Source organism: Lycium barbarum, chromosome 7 (assembly GCF_019175385.1).
Source record: "Lycium barbarum isolate Lr01 chromosome 7, ASM1917538v2, whole genome shotgun sequence".
NCBI lineage: Eukaryota > Viridiplantae > Streptophyta > Magnoliopsida > Solanales > Solanaceae > Lycium > Lycium barbarum.
Genome location: NC_083343.1, coordinates 103,854,274 through 103,865,975, shown reverse-complemented (window position 1 = coordinate 103,865,975; position 11,702 = coordinate 103,854,274).

Below are 11,702 nucleotides of genomic sequence, written 5' to 3'. Positions count from 1 at the left end.
CAGTGTCGACTGGGATCAGATGCTTATTATGCTTGTGGCCAGCCAGGCCATAAGATGAGGGAGTGTCCAACGAGGGGTGGTGTAGGTATTGTCTAGCCTACAGGGTCCATAGTTTGTTCTTCTTTATCTATATGCCCTTTAGGGAAAGGTTCTCAAACACCAGCAGGATGTGGTAAAGGAAGGAGTGGAGCATCTAGTTCGAGCGGTCCTCAGAACAGCATCAATGCATTAGCTGGTAGGCAGGATCGTGAGTCATCTCCTGATGTTGTTACAGGTGTATTATCAATTTTCTCCTATGATGTATACACACTGATTGACCCAGGTTCTACCTTATCATATGTTACTCTATTTGTTGCTGGCAAGTTTGGGATAAAGCTTGAACAGATTAAACCTTTCGAGGTGTCTATGCCAGTTGGTGACCCTGTCATAGCTAGGTGAGTATACTGAGGTCGTGTAGTCATAGTTTGCAATCGTCATACCATAGCGGATTTTATTGAGCTAGATATGATCAATTTTTATGTTATGATGGGTATGGATTCGTTGGCTTCCTGCTATACTAATGTACATTATAGAATGAAAGTTGTTCGGTTCTAGTTTACAGATGAGCTAGTTTTAGAGTGGAAAGGTAATGCTGCTTCACCAAGGGGTAGGTTTATTCCTTACCTTAAGGCAAGTAAGATGATCAGAAAAAGGGTATAATTATCACATGGTTCGGGTTCAGAACATGCAAGCAGAGTCACCGACCCTTCAGTCTGTCCTTGTGGTTAATGAGTTTCCAGAGGTGTTTCCAGATGAGCTTCCAGGCATTTCGCCAGAGAGGGAGATTGATTTCACTATTAATCTATTACCAAATACTCGACCAATATCCATTCTCCCTTATCAAATGGCACCTGCAGAGTTGAAAGAATTGAAGGAGCAACTAAGGGATTTACTCGAGAAGGGCTTTATTAGGCCTAGTACATCGCCGTGGGGAGCGCCAGTATTATTTGTAAGAAAGAAGGGTGGCTTTTTGCGAATGTGTATTGATTACAAGCAATTAAATAAATTGTCTATAAATAATAAGTAACTGCTTCCTAGGATTGATGATTTATTTGACCAGCTACAGGGTGCCAAATATTTTTCAAAGATAGACTTGAGATCAGTGTATCATCAGGTTAGGGTAGAGGAGGAAGATATTCTGAAGAAGGCATTCAGGACTAGATATGGGCACTATGAATTCCGCGTTATGTCATTCGGGCTAACTAATGCTCTAGTTGTATTCATGGACTTGATGAATCGTGTATTCAGACCCTTCTTAAATCTGTTCATGATCGTGTTTATAGATGATATTCTGGTTTATTCTCCGTCTGCAACTGAACATGCAAATCATCTACGTGTAGTGCTTAGAGTTCTTCGAGATAGAGAGTTATATGTGAAGTTTTGTAATTGTGAGTTTGGGCTGAACACTGTGGCTTTTCTTTGCCACATTATTTCAGATAAAGGTATTAGAGTGGATATTCAAAAGAATGAAGCAGTGAGGAATTGGCCAAGGCCCATGACACCAACAGAGATAAGTAGTTTCTTGGGTCTGGAAGGATATTACAGGAGGTTCGTAGAGGGGTTTTCTTCTCTTTCAGCCTCGTTGACCAAGTCGACTCAAAAATCTGCCAAATTTTAGTGGACAGAGGCATATGAGCGAAGTTTTCAGATATTGAAGGACAAATTGACCTCAGCACCCGTCTTGACTCTTCCAGAGGGAACATATGGCTATGTGATTTATTATGATGCTTCAAGTATTGGGTTGGGTTGTGTACTAATGCAACACGGTAAGGTTGTTGCTTATGCTTCTAGGCAGCTGAGGAAGCACGGAAAGAATTGTCCAACCCATGATCTTGAGCTAGCTGTAGTGATCCATACCTTGAAAATATGGAGGCACTAGTTATACGGTGTTCATGTCAATATCTATACCGACCATAAGAGCCTCCAGTATATCTTTAAGCAGAAGGACTTGAACTTACATCAGAGGAGATGGCTAGAGTTGTTGAAAGATTACGATGTTGATATTCTGTACCATCCTAGAAAGGCTAATATAGTAGCCGATGCCTTTAGTCATAAATCCATGGGTAGTTTTTCATATGTGCAGCCAGAGAAAGGAGATAGTCCGCGAAGTTCGTCACTTAGCTAGCCTTGGAGTTCGATTGTTAGACTCAAGTGATAGAGGGATTACTGTTCAGGACACAGCGGTGTCATCTTTGGTAGCTGAAATAAAGGAGCGTCAGTAGGAAGGCCCCTATTTTAGCCCATTGCCAAGATACAACTCCTCAAAAAGAAAAGACGCCCTTTGTGATTTTAGGGGATGGAGTGCTCAGGTATCGAGGTAGATTGTGCGTTCCTAATGTTGCAGGACTTTGTCGGCAGGTTATGGGAGAAGCCCACTATTCTCGCTATTCTATTCACCCGGGCACAACAATGATGTATCATGATAGCAAGGAAGTGTATTGGCAGGAAGGTATGACGAAGGACATAGTATAGTTTGTCGCTCAGTGTCCAAATTGTCAGCAAGTCAAGATAGAGCACCAAAAACCCGGAGGTTTATTGTAGGCTGTTGAGATTTTGACATGGAAATGGGAGGTAATTAATATGGATTTCATTACAGGTTTGCCCTGTACTTCGCGGAAGTATGATTCAATATGGGTTATAGCTGATAGGCTTACAAAGTCAGCCCACTTTCTTCCTATCAGAACTACTTATTCAGCTGAGGATTATGTGAAGCTTTATCTTAGAGAGATTGTACGACTTCACGGGGTTACTACAACTATTATTTCAGATAGAGGGGCATATTTCACAGCTAACTTCTGGATAGCTTTTCAGAATGGATTGGGGACCCTGGTGAGTCTTAGTGATGCATTCCATCCTCAGACAGATGGACAAGCTAAGCGTACTATACAGATGCTTGAGGATATGCTGAGAGCGTGTGTGATTGATTTCTGAGGAAGCTGGGTGTCACGACCCAACCCCGTGGGCCATGACTAGTACCCGAGCTGGACACTCGTATACGTACCTGTTAAATATAGTCAAACTGAATCTAAGAACAATATGGAAACTTGCAAAAGAACTCCAAAGGTTCATAACGTCATTATATATACGTATCCCGATAACATGTCTCCCGAGGAGTCACAGCTAATCAAAACATAATAGGATACACAAGCCGGCAAGGCTGCCACTACATGTAATACCATACGCAAGCCGACAAGGCTGCCATAACATATCAACGCCATACGCAAGCCGAAAAGGCTGCCATAACATATCAATACCATACGCAAGCCGACGAGGCTGCCATTACAAGCGGGAATAACCATAGCAAACCATATAAACACAGCTGAGCAAAACTTATACACAACCCACACACATGTCTATAGACCTCTAAGAGTATCGATAGTGAAATATGACGGGACAGGGCCCCGTCGTACCCCTGGATAAACATATATATACATCAAAAGATCTGTACCAAAAGTCTAGGCTCCGGAACAATGGAGCTTTCCAAGATAGCTGAGTGGAAGTCCTAAGCTGGAGGATCACCAAATCGAGTGTCTGTACCTGCGGGCATGAAACGAAGCCCCCCCGAAGAAAGGGGGTCAGTACGAGATATGTACTGAGTATATAAAGCATGAAATACAATAAAGAGGATCATGACTGAAATAGAGATCACAAGAGACAAGTATGACACTCAAAATACCAATACACTTGCCTTATGAAATGTAAATCATGCATATCAATATCATATATCATACCCGGCCCATTATGGGACTCAGTGAATAAGGTCATCACATGCCATCCTTGGCGCCATAATCACACCATCATATCATCATATCATCACATCATCATATCATCATATATATATACCGTACCCGGCCCTTTAGTGAGGGACTCGGTGAACAATGCAGTGAAACTGTGCACGAAAACATACCCGGCCCGGGACTCGGTGAAAGATATATTGAGGCATGCACGAGAAGAGTAGTGAGCAACCATATGCAAACTAAATTATATTTGAGACTCAATAGAATAATCAAACGAGCTATCGTTTGGAAATCAAGACAATAGTCATATCAAGTATCCTTCGAATGCCACTATGGAACATATTAAATAGAACTTCAGAAATCGTAGATACGTATCAAGACATAATGAAGAAAGCTCTGGGAATCAAAAACATTAGCCAACCTAGTGGCTCTAAGAATAGGAGCTTCTTTAGAGTCATATATACGTTGTTTGTTTGTTTCATAAAGATCATGCCCAAAAGAAGGAAGGGTTAGCTTTACATACCTTAAGTCGCCAAAATGAACCAACAATGAACTCGTTAATGCTTACGCCAATCCTATAACAAGGGAATGCGTATATGAACTTAGATGACGCTAGTATACGATGTATATCAAATGATAATTCAATTCTAAAATGAAACGGGCAGCGTCTCCCCTATTCTTTAATCACTATAATGTAACCAGCAGCTCGCAACAACAACAACAACCTCATTTAAGTCCCTATGAATTAAGATCATCCATATACAAGGGTATACATCAAACAGCCCAATATACACTTCGTATACGATACGTTATACTCTTGTTTCCTTCCAAATTTATAAGCCAAATCAACAATAACACGACAACACCACTAATTACTCATACACAAGAAAACTATCTTAATATCATAATAAGTTCTAAAACAGCCCATCAACTTACAACAAGAATAACTTCTAACCTCATGCACGTCTAATCCAATTCATTTTTCAACAATTCCATATACAACTACAACTTTAATTACCATGATTCCTTAAACTTTAACACACCACCAACGACGCCAACAACAATAAAACTTGATTAAATCGAAGCAACTCCAATTCAGCCCAACTTACAATGCCAACGAATTCATGCCATTTTATTACTTCCAATTTCACCTAATACAAACTAATCTTTCCATTAAAACATCATTAACTCCAATTACATTTCAAGAAAAAGAAATCTTACCTCAAATTTAATTAGGACAGATCTTATACTCACTTGCACCAATTGCACTATTTCCTCTTCCTCGATTCAATACCTTATGTCGTTCCTTCTTGAACGTGTGAAATACCTTGGAATTTAATAGAAAGATTTTTTTTTTAAAAAAAGGGGGACTGCCATGGCCAAAAGCTTGGCAGCCATGGCTATGTCTTTCTCTTAGCTTTCAATTGTTAAAGTTTGCAAATGCAATTGTATAGCAAGATTAGTCACAATTTGACTATATATATTTTGTCCATCTATAGGACACGTACCCCCCCCCCCCTATAGTGAATCATCCATCTTATTTTACTTTATAATTATTTTGTTTTTTAAAAATCGGTGGGGCCCACTTGATGTCTAATTAGCTAACTTAATTAATCTCAATTAATAACTAATCCCCACTTAATAATCTAATCATGGTTAATTAATCCCTAATCTCCAATAATATTTCTATACTAATTGAAATTCATAAGCAAGTCATACACTAATTAAAATTGGGGATTAAAATTCCTTATCTCATATCCCACAATTAATCTTGTCCTTAAACGTATATCGATTAGCTCATGAATAATCCAATGTACAAAAAAATACGGGGTATAACACTGGGATGATCATTTGCCTCTTATTGAGTTTGCATATAATAAAAGTTACCATTCTAGTATTTAGACGGTTCCTTATGAGGCTTTATATAGGCAGAGATGTAGATCGCCTATAGAGTGGTTTGATGTTGGAGAGAATCAGCTAGTAGGCCCAAATTTAATTCAGCAAGTGGTTCACAAAGTGAAGGTGATTCAAGAAAGGTTACTAGCGGCACAGAGTTGATAGAAATCCTATGTAGATAATCGGCGGCGTAAGCTAGAGTTTGAGGTAGGCAATTGGGTTTTCCTGAAGATATCGCCTATGACGGGAGTGATGAGATTTGGCAAGATGGGTAAGTTGATCCCTCGATACATTAGGCCATATAGAATTATTTGTACAGTGGGTAAGGTAGCATACGAGCTAGAGCTACCTTCTGATCTGGAGTCTGTACATCCAGTGTTCCATGTGTCCATGCTCCATAATTGTAGAGGAGATCCCTCGAGATTTATTCCGGTACGTGATATCCAAGTGATCGAGCAATTATCATACGAGAAAACCCCGGTGGCTATACAAGATAGACAGGTTCGTCGATTACGAACTAAGGATGTGGCTTCTGTTAAAGTGTTCTGGAGATATAATAATGTTGAAGAAGTGACATGGGAAGCAAAAAATGATATGAAGACCAGATATTCACATCTATTCTCATCCTCCGAGGAGGTTCAAACTTCAGGTATGAGATATACTGATGGCTATTTTATTTTGGGTAGTGTGAGGCCATGGCTATTATTGCTTTGTGTAGCCCTGTGTGGCATTATTTTGGGTTGCTGTGTACAGGTTGGATTGGTATAGTTATAGGGGAGACTCTGCCAAAATTTTTATAACTCATGACTTGTATGAACATTCGAGGACGAATGTTTCGAATAGGGGGAGAATGTTACGCCTCTCGTTTTCATCACAAGAAAGTCCTTGACTTATTGGTGGTTTATACCCTTAGTATGGAGATCCACAACCGAGTTTTCCAGATGCTAAGTGCCTTACCTCGCATGTAACGAAGTACAAGTGTATGTTTCTTGCAATACCATAGGATTGGAAGTTAAACGAATCGAATCGACGTGAGTCGGAGTGACTCAGGAAAGTCTGTAGAAACTAGTCCACATTGACGAGCCGTCGACATGTCAACGATCCGTCACGCCGTCGGCAAGCCGCCCCCTCTGAACTTTGTTGATGTTTTCTCAAAAGATGTCTATCGGAGGTAGTACGACCTTAGGTCACTCCGAGAGTTCTATTTATTTATTTTACTTATGTATTGCATTAATTTATATATAGGCACATTGACCCATGACCAGAAGGTGTTATATACGCATATGTTATATGTATATGGGGTATGGAGAAAGGGATAGGCATTATATATGCATTACCACTTGTTTAGATGGTGCACAGTAATGATGATAATGATAGTGGCCGCAGAGAGGCCGATGGGATATGATATATGGATCGAGCTATACATTCCTCATCATTAACATATGATATATAGATCGGGTTGTACGTTCCTCAGCACTAACAGTTATACTATGACCTAAGCATATCATATGCCCTCACAGGCACTTTCAGTTACTCAGGGTTGTACAGACATTCCAGATGTTTAGTCACAGATGTATTCAGATAGTTGGATTGGCTTTCGTGTTTCAGATTTCTTTCATGATTCTTATGTAAATGTTGTCTTTATGCCTTACATACTCGGTACATTATCCGTACTGACTTTCATATTGTTAGGAGGGCTGCGTTCATGCCTACAGGTTCAGGTAGAGAGACAAGCGAACCAGCTCAGTAGGACTTCCACTCAGCAGTAGTCAGTGCGCTCCACTTGGTTCGGAGTTGTAGTTCATATTTGGTATGCTATTTTTGACATATGTATATGGGTTTGATGGGGCCCTGTCCCGTCCTTTCTACAGCTTTGCATTGTATTAGAGGTCTGTAAACAGTTGTGTATATTTGGGGTGTGTGTAGCCTTGTCGGCTCATATTCTTTTAGGTATAGCATATGTAGCATCCTGGTCGGCTTGCATTATTCTTTTCAGCATTTATATATATATATATGCACAGATGGTTGAGAGTTCTTGATGCATAGTTCTTGGTGTTGTTCTTGTATGTGTCAGTGTGGTTCAGTTATGAGTCATATATGGGCCATCCTGTTGTGTCGTAATATCCAGGTACTAGTACAAGTGTGTCTAGTCAGTAGAGGTCAGGCATTCATCACGACTCATCAGCTTGGGTCGTGACAATATACATGTTAGCTTATGTTTACAAGTCATGTTTACGAACCATGTTTACAAGTTATGTTTTACAAACCATAGACTCAGATGCCACTTATATTCATGTTCATGTTTTTAGAAGTTGCATAGAATTTCAAGAAAGCTCTGATAGTCCCGAAACTATATATGCCAGTGTAGGATAAGAGTCACTCCTCCTAGTGAGGACAACATCTTCATGTTTCGCATTACGGGATATTTTATGGATCCATTCATGTCATGTTCCTGTCTCGTACCCCCGCAAGGTATGAGATGGCCTTGCTGATCAGTCAGAGATCAAAATCCACATGCTCAAGTGGTGGTTACATGTCGGTTATACCAATGCTCTCCCACTTCAAATATTTTACTCATGTTACATATATATGTTCATGTTAGATGTTACTGATGCTCATGTTAAGCTTACAGTTCAGTCTCAGTTCCTATTATTTCATGTGCCATGTGTATTCATTCACTTGCTTTACATACCGATACAATTCAAATGTACTGACATGCCTTTTTCCCGATCCTTCCATTCACAATGCAGGCTTTGATTTATAGGATGACGAATCAGCTCGTTAGGACATTGCTCGTACCAGCTTTTGGTGAGCCCTATCTCATTCGGGGTGTTTTCTTTACTTATATTCATGTCATGTTATGTAGTAGAGGTTTACCGGGGCCTTGTCCCAGTAAACAGTTTTAGTATTTAGACTCATGTTTCAAAGGTTTCATAGAGTAGTTTAGCATCTCATGTTAGAGTTTCAGTATCGCATTGCTGTGTTGGCTTATATTTATGATGTTTCCAGACTATTTTTGCACTTAAGTTAAAATAGTATTTTCAGACATATGATTATTAAATCTCATGCTTTACTCAGATCATTCATGTTTCACTTATATTCCGCATCAGTACATGTCCTATGTTGGTTCAGCAAGCCATGTGGTTCGCTCGGTCATATGCAGTCAGGCAAAGAGTGTCGTATTACACTCAGTCTATGGTTTGGGGCGTGACAAAGCTGGTATCAAATCCTAGGTTAAAGTATCTTAGGGAGTCCATGAAACCGTATCCTGTGGGGTCACTTTTATATGTGTGTGTGCGCCACACATGTAAATAGTTGACCACCAAGACATCTAAGATTGTCTCACTTCTTTCATACTCTAGATCATGCAATTAGAGTTGTGCTTTCAGGAATTCTTCTAATTCGTGCGTAATACATATTTCAAAAAATGCCTGCAAAAATAAAGCACACCAAGAGAACGCCAGCCACTAACCAAAGGCTATTGTTGAAGCTACCGAACGAGTGGACTCTCAAACTTATGGAGTTAGCACCAGTGCTTAAGGACTTGCATCGGATTCAGTGCCCCTAATGCACCCCCACCTTTCGAGATGTCTGAGGATGTCCATCCTACAGTTACTCCGCCGCCCAGTGCTTCAGATATGGATGTCAGGGGAGCTATCCAGTTACTCACCCAGATTGTTTCTATTCAAGATCAGCGTCAAGAACAAGGAATTTCTACGTAAGAGGCCTCCCGTGTTCATTGATGGGCTTCAAAAGGTCTATTGTGCTATGCATGCTACTGAGATAGAGGCTACGGAGTTGGAAGCTAATTGACTTGATATGTGTTAGCTAAACTTAGTCGGACTATGATACCTACCAGTACTTATTGTTTGTACTGACCTCCACTTGTTGCATTCTTTATGAATGCAGAGTTCCAGGTAGGGTCGACCTCTATTTCTCGTGGCTGATAGCGGATCAGGGTTGCGGCTTAGATTCTTACAGGGTGAGCACGGGGACGTCCGCCGTCTGGGAGATTCTTACTTATTCTATGTCTTACTTATATTCCGAGACATATTCAGTATTTTGTTATTTTCAGACTTGTAGTATCTAGTTAGTATCTCTTGTATGATTAGAAAGATTTTTGGGTGGTTTGATGTACTTCGCATATTCTATCAATTATTATTTCAGACTTACATATTTCTATTTCTTCTGCTTTTTTACTTGTTCTTTCATGTATTCAAGATTGTTGGGATAAGGGTTCACCTATCAAGGTGCTAAAGGTAGTGCCCGCGCGACTTAGCTAAATAGGGTCGTGACAAGTTCGTATTAAAGCTCTAGGTTACCCGATCTATAATACAAGAGTGTCTAGTAGATTCGCGTGGATCGGTAGGATGAACTCCGTACTTATCTGCGAGAGGCTATAAGACATTTAGCAAACATCCAATTCTTTCATTCTCTCGTGCGACTTCATTCAAATTGGTATCTAATCAATTCCAATTGGTATCTAGTCGATTCCAATTGGTATATGATCTTTCTTATCTCAATCACCTGCGGAGGGTGGAAACTTGTCCTTGAACTCTTATGCGAATGGTCGATCTATGATGTGTTGTGAAATGGTACGAGATAAGTTATCTTGATTCGGACGCGCGATCCAGTTCAGTCGTAGTTATGGCTTGAGGATTCGATTGTGTGGAGTCGCGATTTGACTCATTTATTTTGGGGGCTCGTGAAAAATGATCGATTTGACTTTAGCTTCGTCAAGGCTTAATGATGGTGTGCGTGATACTGGTGTACCAATAGCGAATCGATGATTCAATAGAGGTAGAGTATTAGACTTCGGTACGTGAGAACAAGAGTAAGTTCGGTGATGGCCATTGAATAGGGAAAACATATTGTGATCGCGGGTAATAAAGGAAAGAGGTTGACAATAAGGACATGAATGAAGCTTTTGTGGAAAGTGTGTAGTGAGGCAAGACTTCTTAGAATATCTTGGATAAGAGTACTTTCATGAGATTGGGAAGGGAAACATTGGTATCTGACATGGTTGTCAGGATTAGGTTACGATTGGTGCAAAACGTTATTCTTGATATGAGCTCATTGAAGCTAAAGGACTACTCGACTATTAAGTGAATGCTATGGGCTCATCGTTTGATTGGTAAATTAACTGGGTTGTAGACTTCTGAGAAGTTAGTGATGGAATAATAGAAATGACTTCAAATATGGGCGTATGCGATGAGTTAAGGAATTGAGGAGTTACTGGTCGCTACACTTCAATTTGAGGAGACGTATTGTCACGACACAAACCGATGAGCCGTGATGAGTGCCCGATGACTACTGGCCAAACACCCCTATGCATGCATTTACTTCTCACAGATTAACCTGGGCCCATACACAATCCATAACTGAACTATACTGTCTCCTGAATAATCAACATAAGAAACACCATCTCGAGAACTCACAGCAAACGCATACATATAAACATAAATACTGAGAGTAACACCGCAACCGATTAGGCTGCTATATATACTGTACAACAAAATAAGCGCCGACGAGACTGCATAATATCACAGCTACCTATCACTGTCTACAGACCTCTATAAGATACAAACTGTAGACGAGATAGGACAAGGCCCTGCCATACCCAAATATGTACACAATAGAATAGCATACCAAAGGGGTGTAGCTCCGGTCCAAATAGAGCTTGTTGGCTGGAACTGGAAAGAGGCCTTACTGGTCTGGCTCGCTCGGCTGGCTACCTGATCCTGCGGGCATGAACGCAGCGTCCACAAGAAAGGACGTCAGTACGAGTAATGTACTGAGTATGTAAGGCATGAATAATAACATAGTGGGGGATACAGAGCATGAATAATAACATGATGGAAATATAGAGCATATCATGAGATAAAAGAGTAACCTGTACATCTGAGTGCCTTTTAAGGCGGATACCATGCATGCTTAGCTTTTCATAAAATCTTTCTCATGCATATCTATCATGATAGTGCTGCAGAACGTGCAACCCGATCCATATATACACATATATAAAACTGCTGC